We start from the raw sequence: 11,782 nt of genomic DNA, 5'->3' as shown, positions 1-11,782 counted from the left end.
TCGTGATTCGATCCCCAGCACCGTCCATTTCCTGGAGCTCTGACTCTCAGCCCAGAAGCTGGAGCATGAAGGAAATCACACTTCTTTATTTACTTTAAATCAACCCAGATTGGAGCCTGACTTCCCTTCTGAGGGGCTGCAGGCCGTGCAACCCCAGGGGCTGCTGGCTCCTCTGCCGCCTTCCCCTCTGCCATCCCCACAGCCTTCCTGGCCCTGGGGGCTTGGGATGGGGGTGCCAGGCTCCCCACTGCTGTTCCTGGGGTGCTCCCGGGCAGGGCCTGGGAATCCTCTCTGCCTTGGGGAGACCCAGAATCAAGGATCTGACCACACTGAGCACCCCAGCCAGCCATGCCCTGACCCCCAACTTCTTTCCAATCTGGGGAGCTGTGGTCCTCTCCCCTCTGTACACTGTGCTTCATCTCATTTCCTGAAAAACAGCTCCCTGTTGACACTGAGCACAATCTGACTCCTGCCCGGGCTTGGGGAGGTGAGGGACGAATGCAAGCATCTCTGCCACTCGTCCTGCCTCACATGGTGTGAACACACGCCTGTGGGGTTTTGCTGTTGCTTTCATTGTCCAATGTCTGTCTATTCTTCTGCTGGTCACAGGACCGTGGTTTCTGGGGAGTCATGGGCCCCAGCTGGCTCCTGGGCTCTGGCCTCATGTGTCCACGTGGGCTGTAAGAGGGAGACGGATCTTGGGGCCAAACAGAAGTGGAGAGCCAGAGTCCAGGCCCAGGGAGGGGAGGGCTGGGGATCTGGGGAGCCAGTTCTGGGAAGGCACAGGCCCAGGCCGTATCTGCCCAGCAGTGACCCCAGGCGAGGGCCAAGGCCAGGGCTGCTGGCTGGGACAGGACGCCCAGGCTCCAGGCTTTTCCTCCCGGCTGGGGCCCTGACTGCAGCCCCACGTGGGGAGGAGGGAGCCCCGAGGCAGCAGGGGCTGGTGGGGGGCCAGAGGCTGCGGCGTCAGTGGGAGGACAGGCGGCTGTGCTGGAGCAGTGGATCGATCTCCCCGAGCCCGTGATGGCCCCGCAGGGAGGGATCTGCAGAAGCTGTTGCAGACAAGCTGTGCCTGATGTGATGAGCCGGCCTGCGCCGGGCGGACGGGAAGTAAACACCAGCACCACTGATTGATGGCTGGGGTCTGAGGCTGCGCCTTCACACCGCCTGTGCGTCCGTCTGTCCGTGTGCACGCCCAGCTCTCCTGCCGTAGCAAAGTGCTTAAAGCAACGGACGTTTATTCTCTGACAGTCCAGGAGGCCAGAGGTCTGAGGTCAGTTGTCGGCAAGGCTGGGTGCTCTCTGAATCCTCTCTGGCCACTGTGGGGTCCTGCTGGCTGTGGACCATCCTGGTGTCCCCTGGCTTTCAGAGGCAGCCCTTCCATCTCTCCATCGACACACGGCTCTCTTCTCTTGCATCTTTGTCTCTTCTCTTCCCCTAAGGACGCCAGTCCTGTTGGATTAGGGGCCACCTACTCCAGGATGAGCTCCTCTTAACTAATTCCACCTGCAGTGACCCTATTCCTAATAAGATCTGAGGTACTGGAGGTTTGAACAGGGACATGCCTTTTAGGGGACATGATTCCACCCCTAAGAGGGCCCTTGGCTGGTGAAGCCCACGTTTGCCAGGGGTCAGTGTGTACCCGGACGTGTGCCAGGCCCGGTGGGCAATGGGGTGTGTGCGGCTGGGGTGACAGGGGTTAAACCCAGTGCCGAGTGTGCCTTCTGCAGAGAAAGACCTCGATGAGGGCTCAGAGGTGTGAGAGGAAAGAGACTGGACAGGACAAGAGTCCGGCCATGAGGTGGGGAGAGCCACACTGGTCCACGGGCTGCAGCCACAAGGCACCTTCCGTTCCAGCCCGACCTGGGGGGTACAGGGAGGGAAAGCAGGCGGGCAGGTGGGACGGCTTCTAGGGAAGTGACTGGCAGGTTGGGGGTCGCCCCTCTCTGGACCTGGAGCATTTGGGGGATGAGAAGTTCTCAGGGAGGGGAGGTGTGAGGGGGCCGGCTCCCCTGGCTGATGTCGTGCCCCCACCGTCTTATTTTGAGCCCCAGTTTAACCACACATTATTCACCATTTCCTCTGTAATTCAGTGAGCAGGGAAGGGGTGATTTTCTTCACTTTGTCTCTAGCTTACTTTCCCTCCTTGGTTGGCAGGAGACGTTAGTCTCATCGGCAGCAGCTCATTTAAACCATCTCTTTAGGTAGTTTCCGGGCTCTCGTGGGTAAGAAAGCTTAGTCACCTGCATAGCACCCCCACCCATTCCCCTTCTTTCCCCAAGAAGGTGCCCCAGGAAGGAAGGGCAGGGTGCTCTGTGGCTTTTGGGCCCTGTGGGATGGGGGGAGGGAGGGCCTTTGGGTGGGTCTTGGGTCTTGGGTGGGGTCCTCTGTCCCTGGTGGGACACCCCTTTTTCTGGGGTTGCCGGGCACACCCCTAACATGGAAAACCAAGGTCTGGGCTGATGAAGTTGTGTCCCAGGATTTTGGGGTCTGACCCCTGAGGACCTGTTCTCCCCCAGCGCTATCCCCCCAGTCCCTGTGTCCCCGATGCCACCTCGAGCCTTTGCTGGACATAGCCTTGCGCCCACGAGCCCCGGGCGGCCCCTCCCACCCCTGCACTCAGCCCCAGGCCTCACTCTGCCCAGGAAGGAGGTGCTGGGCTTGGACCCGTTTCTCAAGACCATGGCCTGACCGGGGGATGAAGCTTGAGACGCTGAAGACTCTCCTCTCCTCTGTCCCCTTCCTCTCGCAGATCCTGATCTCCCACAGGTGAGAATCAGCCCCGCAGGGCAGGAAATATTTAGAAATACATTAACATGTTTTTTTCCCCTTCTCTTTTGCTTCTCTGTGTCCTTTCCCTTTACCCGTCCAGCCTGACCAGAAGAAACATAACACAGGCCACACGTTAGAGAAAAGTGAAAGGAAACAGGTAACAACATTTTAGTCATATATTTTATACAATCTAATATATTCAAAATCCTGTCGTGTCAACAAGTGGCAGAGGCCACGTTTGGGTGCTCGGCAGCCGCGTGGGCCTGGCATCTGCCGTGTTGAACAGGGCAGTCTGTGTGTCCGTCTGCAGGGACAGATGAGCTGCTGGACAGAGGGACGAGAAAGCCCGTGCCCCGCTCAGCTCCCCACTGCAGGAACAGGACTGTTTGCAAGCCGGGTTTCCGGCCCACCAGCAGCCTCCCTCCAGGGCTGGAGCAGACCCCGGAGTCGGGATGAGCTAAGTGACGTCCAGGGCTAAGAAGAAGGGGTCGCCGCCCCTCCCGGCCACTGAGGAACGGCTGGGCAGGAGGACGGGGGGACGGAGGGAAGGTCCTCGAGGTCTCTGCATTAGGCAAGTCGAAGGGCCCCCCAGGGCATTGGGGTGCTGGGCTCTGCCCCTCTGGCTGCCCCGGGCCACCTGGGGATGGGGAGGTGGCAGGGGCTGCTGCTCCCAGTCTCGCCCGAGCCACTCGCCGAGCCCGCAGCTCCCTCGGCCCCCGCGACCAGGAGGAGGAGGGTCACCATAAGCCGGGGACCCCTGGTGCCTCCCAGGGCACCTGCAGGCCCGGGTGAGGGTGGGGGGCAGCTCCCTCCATTCTGCGAGGTCGGGGCCTCCCTGGCCACCCCACATGCCTGGGTGCCATTTCTGGGAGAGAAACCGGGGCAGGAAGGAGAGAAGATGGAGCCCTCCTTCCCAGAGGGACTTTAAAGATCATCATAATACTCTGAACTGGTGTGGGCATTTTTTTTCCTTTTTTCCCCCAGGCGGTTCGGGCCTGGGACAAGACCAGCTTAGCAGCAGACAGAACGGAGAAAGGAGGCTTCCTGGGGATGTCCAGCTTGACGGGTGCCGTCTGTTTTCAAACCTGCGACAATGGTCTTTCCTGGTTCTGTCCGAATCTAAAAAGTCCGTGCCCCTTCTCTGTTTATTTATTACCCTGCATGCCCCGAAAGTGGCGCCCAGGACAGTGGGGACCTTGTCTTGCTCACAGCGCTGACCCCAAACCCAGACACCCAGCAGGGGCTCCGCAAATATCTGCACACTTAATTTTCGGGCTGTGCGAGGTTTTCAGAAGCCATCGCTGTCCAGCTTCAGAGTTATCAGCAGGGGCTCCCTCGAGGGTCCGAGGGTCCGGGGAGGCCACTGTCTTGGTTTGCCGGAAATGCCGAGAAGGACCCCACGCACTGGTTAGCTTCACCAACAGGAATTTGTTGGTTCACAGTTTGGGATGGTAGATGTAAAAATCACGGTGTCGGGGAGGCCACGCTTTCTCTGGGGACAGCCGCCATCCATCGCATATCTCTCCCTCCCCCTCTCTCCCTCCTTCCCTCCCTCTTTCCATCCCCCTCCATCTCTCCCTCCCCTCCTTCCCCCTCCCTCCCTCCCTCCCTCTCTCCCCCTCCCTCTCTCTCCCCCTCCCTCTCTCTCTTTCTCTCTCTGGCTTCTCCTTCCCACTAATTTGCTCTAGCCCTTCAGCTATGAGGTCCACCCTCATTCAGTTTGGCCTCAACTTAACCAAAACGGCGTCTTCAAGGTCCCATTGATGAAGCGGGTGCACCCTCGCAGGTCTGGGGCCGAGGCCTGACCGTGTCTGTGGGGTGTGACGCGATCCCCACAGCCGCCTTCGCGCCTTCTGCGGGGCCCCTGGGGTCCCAGGACCTTCCAGCCCCTCCAGGCTCTGGCATCGGGAGGCGCCTTCTGTCCCAGGTGAGTTGTCTGGGGCCTCGTCCGCCTCGACCCACGCCCGGGGCCAGACGCTGGTGATGACCCGGACCCCAGCTGGGCGGTCCCTGCTCTGCATCATTCATTAATTCACGTGTCCGTTCATTCACTCTCCAGTGCACACTGGGTCCCTGCGTGCTGCCTCATGGAGCTGCAGGCTGGTGGGTGACACCCCACAGAGACCGCGAGAGACACGACCCACACCTGGGAGGCCTGACGTGCAGGGGAGAGCGCTTGGCGAGGGGCCGCTAAGGGAGGCCTGAGTGATGGGAAGGAGCCGGCACGTGGGAAGTGGGGAGCACAGCGTTTCAGGCCCAACTGTCTGTGCAAAGGCCCCGGGGTTAGGACGAGGCCCGTTTGAGGCCCGGCTGGGACACCACAGCGGCAGGAGCACCCGCGTTGGGGGCCAGGCTGGGAGGGCCACAGCCTGCAGGGCCTGACTGATGTGGTGAGGAACTCAGACCGTTAGCCAAGAGGCAAGGAGCTTCTTGAAGATTCTAAGAGGGGAACTAACCGTTGGTCCATATATTACGGTTGTTACATTAGTTGTCGGTAGAGCACAGACTGTGGGGGAGCAGAAGGGGGGCTGGAAGCTCTCATGGGGGGCTCTGGAAAATCCAGGAGAGACGGTGGCCGAGGAGAGCAGAGACGTGGATCCGCTGATGGGCTGGTTTGGAAGCTTGATGGAGGGCGAGGAGGAAGAAAGTAGAGTCAAAGAAGGTGACTGAGAAGCAAAGATCTGTCTTACCCAGACAGAGGGCTGGCTTCCGCCTGAGGCTCCTGGGGGTGGTCTCCAGGGGGTCTCCTGGTCTCTGGAGCGCCCTGCCTGATGGGATCTCTGTTTGCTGAGGGGCTTGGGTGATTTATGATGGGGACTTTGGGCCAGGCCGTGTCAGTTCCAATCTCCAGGAGAGGCTGGAGACCGAGGGGTATGGATTGAGCAGAAGCCTGGTTGTCAGTCCTCTGTGGGAGCTGTCACAGCCCTGGCCGGGAGGAGGGACACCACCACTGGGGACTCCGTGGGGAGAGGACGACCGGAAGCTCTGCGTCTGGACCCCTCCCAGAGCCGGCCCGGTGCGTCTCTTCGTTTGGTCGTTCCTTTTGCTTTAATAAAACTTTGATGGCAGGTGCAGCAGTCTGCTGAGTTCTGTGAGTTGTTCTAGCAAATCAGTGAACCTGAGGGGGTGGTGGGAACCCCTGAATTCGTAGCCAGCTGGTCTGAAGTGAGGGTGGCCCTGGGCACCCCTGAACCTGGCCACCGTCCCCTCAGACTTTGCAGTTTGGCCAGCTCTGCGTGGCCAACTTGAGTGCTGGGTGGATGGGGAGGACAAAGCCTGGGGCAGGAGGCACAGAAAGTGCCAAGTTCTGTTTGGGACTCTCACGGTCGAGGCCCCTGGAGGACCGTCAGGTGAGGCTGTCGAGGAGGAGGACGGGGAGGGTCATCTAATCTTGCTCAGAGCAGAGGGCTTTGGGTTGAAGACAATCATTTGGGAGTCATCAGCCTCCAGCTTCCTTAGCACCTTGAGGCTTGGTGGGCCACTGTGGGGGAGCAGGGGGACAAGAAGAGGGCCCGGAACCAGCTGTGAGTGACTCGTCGCCTTCAGAGGCCAACTAAAGGAGGAGACGTCGGCGGAGGGCTCAGGGAAGGCGCTCCGGGGAAAGCGAGGGCCTCCGAAGGGCCAGCTCTGCTCCAGGCTGCTGCGGAGAGAGCCAGCTGGGAACGGGACAGGGACTTGGGGATGGTCAGGATCGTGGCGAGGGCTTTTGGAGCACCAATTGGGTCTTCTGTTCCCCGTTCAGGTTCTCTCTCGAGCTGTGCGACCCCTTCCCCATGTAGAATGATGGCGTGGTGTCGCAATTCTGCATGCATTGTGCCAAGTGCCCAAGGAGCCAGCCTGGAGCCCACGGGCCTGGGGAGGGGTGCCCTGGGATCAGCATACGGAGCACCAGCCTCCGGGGAGGGGCCCCCAGCCTTCAGGTTTGAGCCCATCCTCATCCGTCCATGGAACCCCCCAGTGACCCCGTCCCCCAGAGATGCCCCCATTGGCCCAGGTTCCGGGCACGGCGGCTCTCCGACTTCCAGGAAGCGACACCTGCCACTGTGGGGAAATAGCCCAGACAGCACTTCGCAAATTGAGTTCACAGTGATTTGAAAGGCCGGGAAGGAGTTTATCTCCCTGCTGAGTCTGGAGATGCTCTGTGTTTCAGCACCATTAAATTACAAATCCGGGACGTCCACAGACCTGTCAAACCCCACACCCAGCATCAGCAGGGCTGCCAACAGCCCGTTCTCCCTGGGGCGAGCCTTGCCTGGCTGTGGGGGGTGGGGCAACAGCAAGCTTCCCGTTCTCTCAGCTTTCCCGGGAGGAACCAGAGCTGTGGCTTCCTGGCTATGTGCCTGTTTGGGGCATTGAAAGGACTCACACTGCCTCCCCTGGTGTGCCCGGCAGACGCACAACTGCTCTTACCCTTGGTCTTTCTCTCCGTGTAGAGATTACAGATGTGCAGTCCCGAGAAGCAATGAAGAGGAGGAGGCCCAGGCCCTGGGGGACATCTATTCAGCAGCCAGCCCTGCTTATGGTCCAGAGACATCAATAATGCCTATTAGGTAGTGAGTTTCCCGGCCTAGGAGGCATGCAAGCCCTGAGGCTTGGAAAAGTGTGGATTGCAGGGCTGATGACCTCGGCAGGGGTCCGAGGCCCTTGCAGATGTGGACATCTGAGACCCACAGGCTGGAGGGGGCAGGCTTCTTCCCTGACAACCATGGCACTGGGGCAGGGGGAGGGAGTCTCAAGGGCAGGGGCCTAGCGTCTAAACCTCTCAGCCTGCGTTGCCAGGCTCTGCGACGCAGGGAAATGCACAGAACATCGAGGATCTGTCTGCAGAATCGTTTGGCTGTTTTCCCAGCTCCGGCTTCTAAGCTTAGTGCAGGAAGGCCCCTGTCCCCTTTCCTTGGTGGGTCAGCCCGCTCAGGTCCTGGACAGGAGCAGCTGTGGGCAAGGAGTCCACGGGGACCTCCAGACCCCCTCCCTGCCCTCAGCCCCCTTCCCACCTGGCGCAGGTGGCTGCCTGAATAGAGCTGCACCGATGCCCCCTGAACCCTAGACCCCATCCCACGGGCCTGGGACCTGCCCCTCCCAGTGTTTCTGCACCAGGTCAGTTTTGCATACCCCGACCCTGTGTTTTTAATCAAACTGGCTGCATGGGCCAAGCCACCCGAGCGTCCGCTGAGAGCTTTCCCACCAGGCACTGCTGCCGTGCCTTTTTGAGTGAGCAGGGCCAGTCTTATTTAGCCTGTTGTCTTGGTTTCCTCGGGCTGCAGTGACAAAGCACCAGGAGCTGGAGTCAGGGAGGAGGGGGCTTACAGCAACAGACAGCTGTTGGCTCCCTCTGAGCCCTGCGGGAAGGCTCTGTCCCGGCCTCTCTCCTGGCTCCTGGGTGGGACGGCCAGGAGCTCCCCGGGCTCTTTCCCGCCTGCTCCCCAGGGGCTTCTCCCCTTCTGGGTTCCCCAGTCCGTGGGGTGAGGGGCTGCCCCGCGCCAGCCCGACCTCCTCTTCATGTGCCTCGTTCCATCCGTAAAAGCCCATCTCCAAATGGGGTCACTCTGAGGTGCTGGGGTCAGGATGTCAACATACCTTTTTGGGGGACATAGTAGAGCCCTAACTGGTTAACAAGGGGACTGGCAAGATGGTAAAGGAGAGTACGAAAATCTCCCCTATCTATGTCTGGTCAGAGGGGCAAAAGACAATGCAGGCCCCAGATTGCTAAATTAGACACAGCATTGGTTGATCTCTTGCAGGACAATAAAACCACAGCCATTGGAATTATCTCTTTTGTAAGATAGAAATCATTGCATCTCTACTGGAAAAAAACATTTGCAACTTTTGTATACCACTTTATTTATTTATTTCTAATCAGCTGGAAACTTGTTAGAAATGCAGATTTTCAGGTCCCAACTGAAACCTACTGAAAAGAAAACTAAAAGCGGGGCCCAGCAATCTGTTTTTGTTTTTGTTTGTATTAGAGATGTTGCAGCTTTACAGGAAAATCATGCATAAAATACGGAGTTCCCTTACGCTCCCCTATTTTAAACACCTTGCATTAAGGTGATAAATTTGTTACAATTGATGAAAGCACATTTTTATAATTGTGCTGTCAACTATAGTTTACAGTTTACATCGGGGTTCATTGTGTGTGTTGCACAGTCCTGTTTTTTTTAATTTTTGTTTTTTTTTTTAATTTTTATTCTCTTAACATACATGCAACCTAAAAATGTTTACCTGTCAGCTTGGTTCTGGCCTTAGGTCCAGCGCGGCCCCTCCTGGCCCCGTCCTCCATCTCCCTCATCTTTGGACATCCCAGCTGGGATGTCGGGGCCCCCTAGGGAGGGAGCCCAGATCCAGCCCAGGACCCTCTCCTGTCCCACTCACCTGTCTAACCCTTGGGACCCCAAGGACCCCAGACCCGGAGCCCCCTCTATGGGCAGGCTCCCCTGTCAGACCCCACCTGCCTGGAGCCCTGGCTGCGTCCCCCTGACTGTTTCCCAGCTGTCACCCTCGGCTCGCACGGGGGTGAGGACTCGGGAGCCCACCTTGGCCATGGGCAGCGCCCTCTGCGTTGCTGGGTGCAGGGGCTGGTTTCTGTCCGCTCTGTCTTCACCCCCGGGCAGCATGTGGGCCATGTGGTCCCTCCGGCTTCTGGGACACGCGGTCCCACGTGGCCACCGGACGCCACGTTGCGGTTTCCTTCCTGTGCCCGAGAACCTTCGGCCTCGGCCCCTTCTCCCTACTCTCCTCTCCATGTCCGCTCTCTGCCCTCACTTTCTTTCTAGTCCAGCTGTCAACTCACCTGTCCGAGGCTGGCGAGTCCCCGCCCCCATCCGTGTGTGTTCCGACCCTCAGAGTGGGACCTTCTTAGGAAAGGGGTCGCTGCAGGTGGAATCAGTGAGGATGAGGTCACACTGGAGCACATTGTCCCCAAACCCAGTCCTGCTGGGGACCTTAGAGGAAGAGGGGGAGACGCAGACCCAGGAGAGACGAGCGTCCCCCAGGTGACAACGGAGCAGGGACTGAGGGCCTCCCCCAGTCGGGAGCGCCAGGGCCGGCCGGGGCCACTGGCGTTAGGAGGCAGGAGGGGCCTCCCCTAGAGCCTTCAGACTTCCAGCCTCCAGAACCAGGAGAGAACACATTCCCGGTGTTGAAGCCCCCCGTCGGTGGGTGTTTGCTATGGGAGCCCCAGGAAGAGGCCGTTTGCAACCCAGCTCCTGGTGTGGGCCTCTGAAGTGTGGTTTGTATCGCACGTTCCCCCCGTTTCTCTCCGAGAAAAGACAAAGTTTGTATGAGGGTCCCAGGGCCACCTTGAACTACAGAGCCCCTCCCCACCCCCCAGCATGGTCCCCCTGGGCCTCCACCCACCCCCAGCCCCACTGGCTGCCTTGTCCTTCTTTGCAGGGGTCATTCCTTCTGGAAAGTTCTTCCAGGCCCCACCCCCAGCCCCGACTCACATGTCACCTCCTCACAGGGCCCCTCCCCACCATGCAAACATGCCACCCGCGCCCAGCACACATTCCAGTGCTCCCTTTTCCTGCTCTCCTTTCTTTGTCCCCAGAGTCACCACCTTCGACATGCTACACGATTTACTTTTCGTTAGGGTTTGGTTAGGGCAGGGGACCCAGTGTCTTTGAACCCCGACGTGCTCCAGTTCCTGTAAAAGTGCCCGACGCCTGGCTGCCCTGGAGACATAACCGTGGAACGAAAGCCAGCGTGTGGCGGCAGGTAGGTTTCTGCCTGTCGCGGGGTGAGCGCTTAATACCTGCCAGGAGGAGTTCCGGCAGGAGGGCTGCAGGCAGGCTGACCGCCTGATTCGGAGGGCCTGGCGGGCCCGTCACCACCCCTTCTCCTTTCTGAGTGCAGACCCTGCTGCCTTGGTTTACCCCCTTGCCCCCTTCCCCCCGCCAAGCCGAGGGTGCCGAGCTGAGCCGAGCCGGGTGCCCGGAAAGGAGTAGAAGGAGGAGGCAAGACAGGGCTGGAGGCTCAAAAGGACAAACTGCCCACAAGGACGTCTCATTGCCATGCATGCACATTTAGACTCTGTGCATACTTTACTTGGCAAGGAAATGTTGTTTTTTTTTTTAACCTTGGAAATGCTAATGAGAAATCTAATTTCCAACCCAGCCACAAATGGCCAAAGGCATATTCCATTTGTAAACAAAATGGAATATTTTATCGTGAAACAGAGTACCACAGCATTTAAAATAATCGAATATGCAAGAGTTGGTTGCTTTTTTTTTTAGCAGTAGTTTCTCAGGAAGTCAGATAAGATCAAGTTCTGGATGTTTAAATGCTGCTGGGAGAGGAGGTGCGAGAAGACAGGGGTGGGGGGGTGGACGCAATTTTCCCAGGGCGACTGCTGTACTCGTCCCACCGCACGCACCCTTACGATGCGGGAATTACCTTCCCTGTGTTACCCAGAAGCCTCTGGTGCCATCTTGCTGGGGAGAAATGTGGAGTTCTCACCTGGGAAGGAAACTGAGCAGGTGAGTCAGATCGATAAGCTCCTGCCAAGTGCCCTGACACCAGGGATCTCTTCCCTGGTTGTGTTCCTCATTCCGGCTCCAGCACGGCCATCCTCCCACGTGGGGTCAGGGCTATCGCGGAGCACTCACCTGGCCTGGAGGCTCCGACGGACGGGCAGCTGCTGGGCTCTCAATCCCCAAGCAAATACTGATGGCCTGGGAACCCAGGTATTCCATGGAATTTTTGTGCTAATGCATGTTCTTATTTACTGGGAAGAGGGTCAACTACTTTCATCAGATTCTCGAGGATGTCACAATCCCTAAGAGGTTAAGCCAACACTTCTGGAGCGCCAGCTGTGTGCCGGGCAGGAGCTATGGGATTTCACTAACGTTGTCTCTTGGGTGTAAGAATTGATCTCTCAGTGTTAAAGATGGGGAAGCTGAGGCTCAGAGATTTTCGGGGTCTCACCTGGGGCTGGCAGGCTGGGGAGTCTGAAGAGGACACCTGGCTTATTCCTGAAAACCAGAGGTGCTGCTGGTGGCCCTTTTCTCCC

General features: G+C 58.6%; 2 long non-coding RNA genes across 8 annotated transcripts in view; both read left to right on the top strand.

Annotated features, from left to right (window-relative positions):
* The first annotated feature begins 855 nt into the window (after positions 1 to 855).
* On the top strand, positions 856 to 8,541 carry LOC119538668. 7 transcript variants are annotated; one of them, XR_005217616.1, is made up of 7 exons: positions 856 to 1,273; positions 2,873 to 2,929; positions 3,083 to 3,233; positions 3,757 to 3,898; positions 4,461 to 4,699; positions 4,832 to 5,788; positions 7,206 to 8,541. It is a non-coding gene; the product is annotated as an uncharacterized LOC119538668 (long non-coding RNA). The 7 variants fall into 7 exon arrangements; XR_005217612.1 differs by adding an exon at positions 6,515 to 6,692 and having other exon boundaries at positions 3,083 to 3,898; XR_005217613.1 differs by adding an exon at positions 2,650 to 2,769 and having other exon boundaries at positions 3,083 to 3,898.
* A 368-nt stretch (positions 8,542 to 8,909) lies between these two features.
* LOC119538193 overlaps positions 8,910 to 11,782 on the top strand; it is a 38,119-nt gene continuing 35,246 nt past the window's right edge. Inside the window, exon 1 of the long non-coding RNA XR_005217524.1 lies at positions 8,910 to 10,488. This is a non-coding gene — a long non-coding RNA (uncharacterized LOC119538193). The remainder of the gene's footprint in view (positions 10,489 to 11,782) is intronic.

This window comes from Choloepus didactylus, chromosome 6 (genome assembly GCF_015220235.1).
Source record: "Choloepus didactylus isolate mChoDid1 chromosome 6, mChoDid1.pri, whole genome shotgun sequence".
Classification (NCBI taxonomy): Eukaryota; Metazoa; Chordata; class Mammalia; order Pilosa; family Megalonychidae; genus Choloepus; species Choloepus didactylus.
This window is presented reverse-complemented; position numbering and strand designations above follow the sequence as displayed.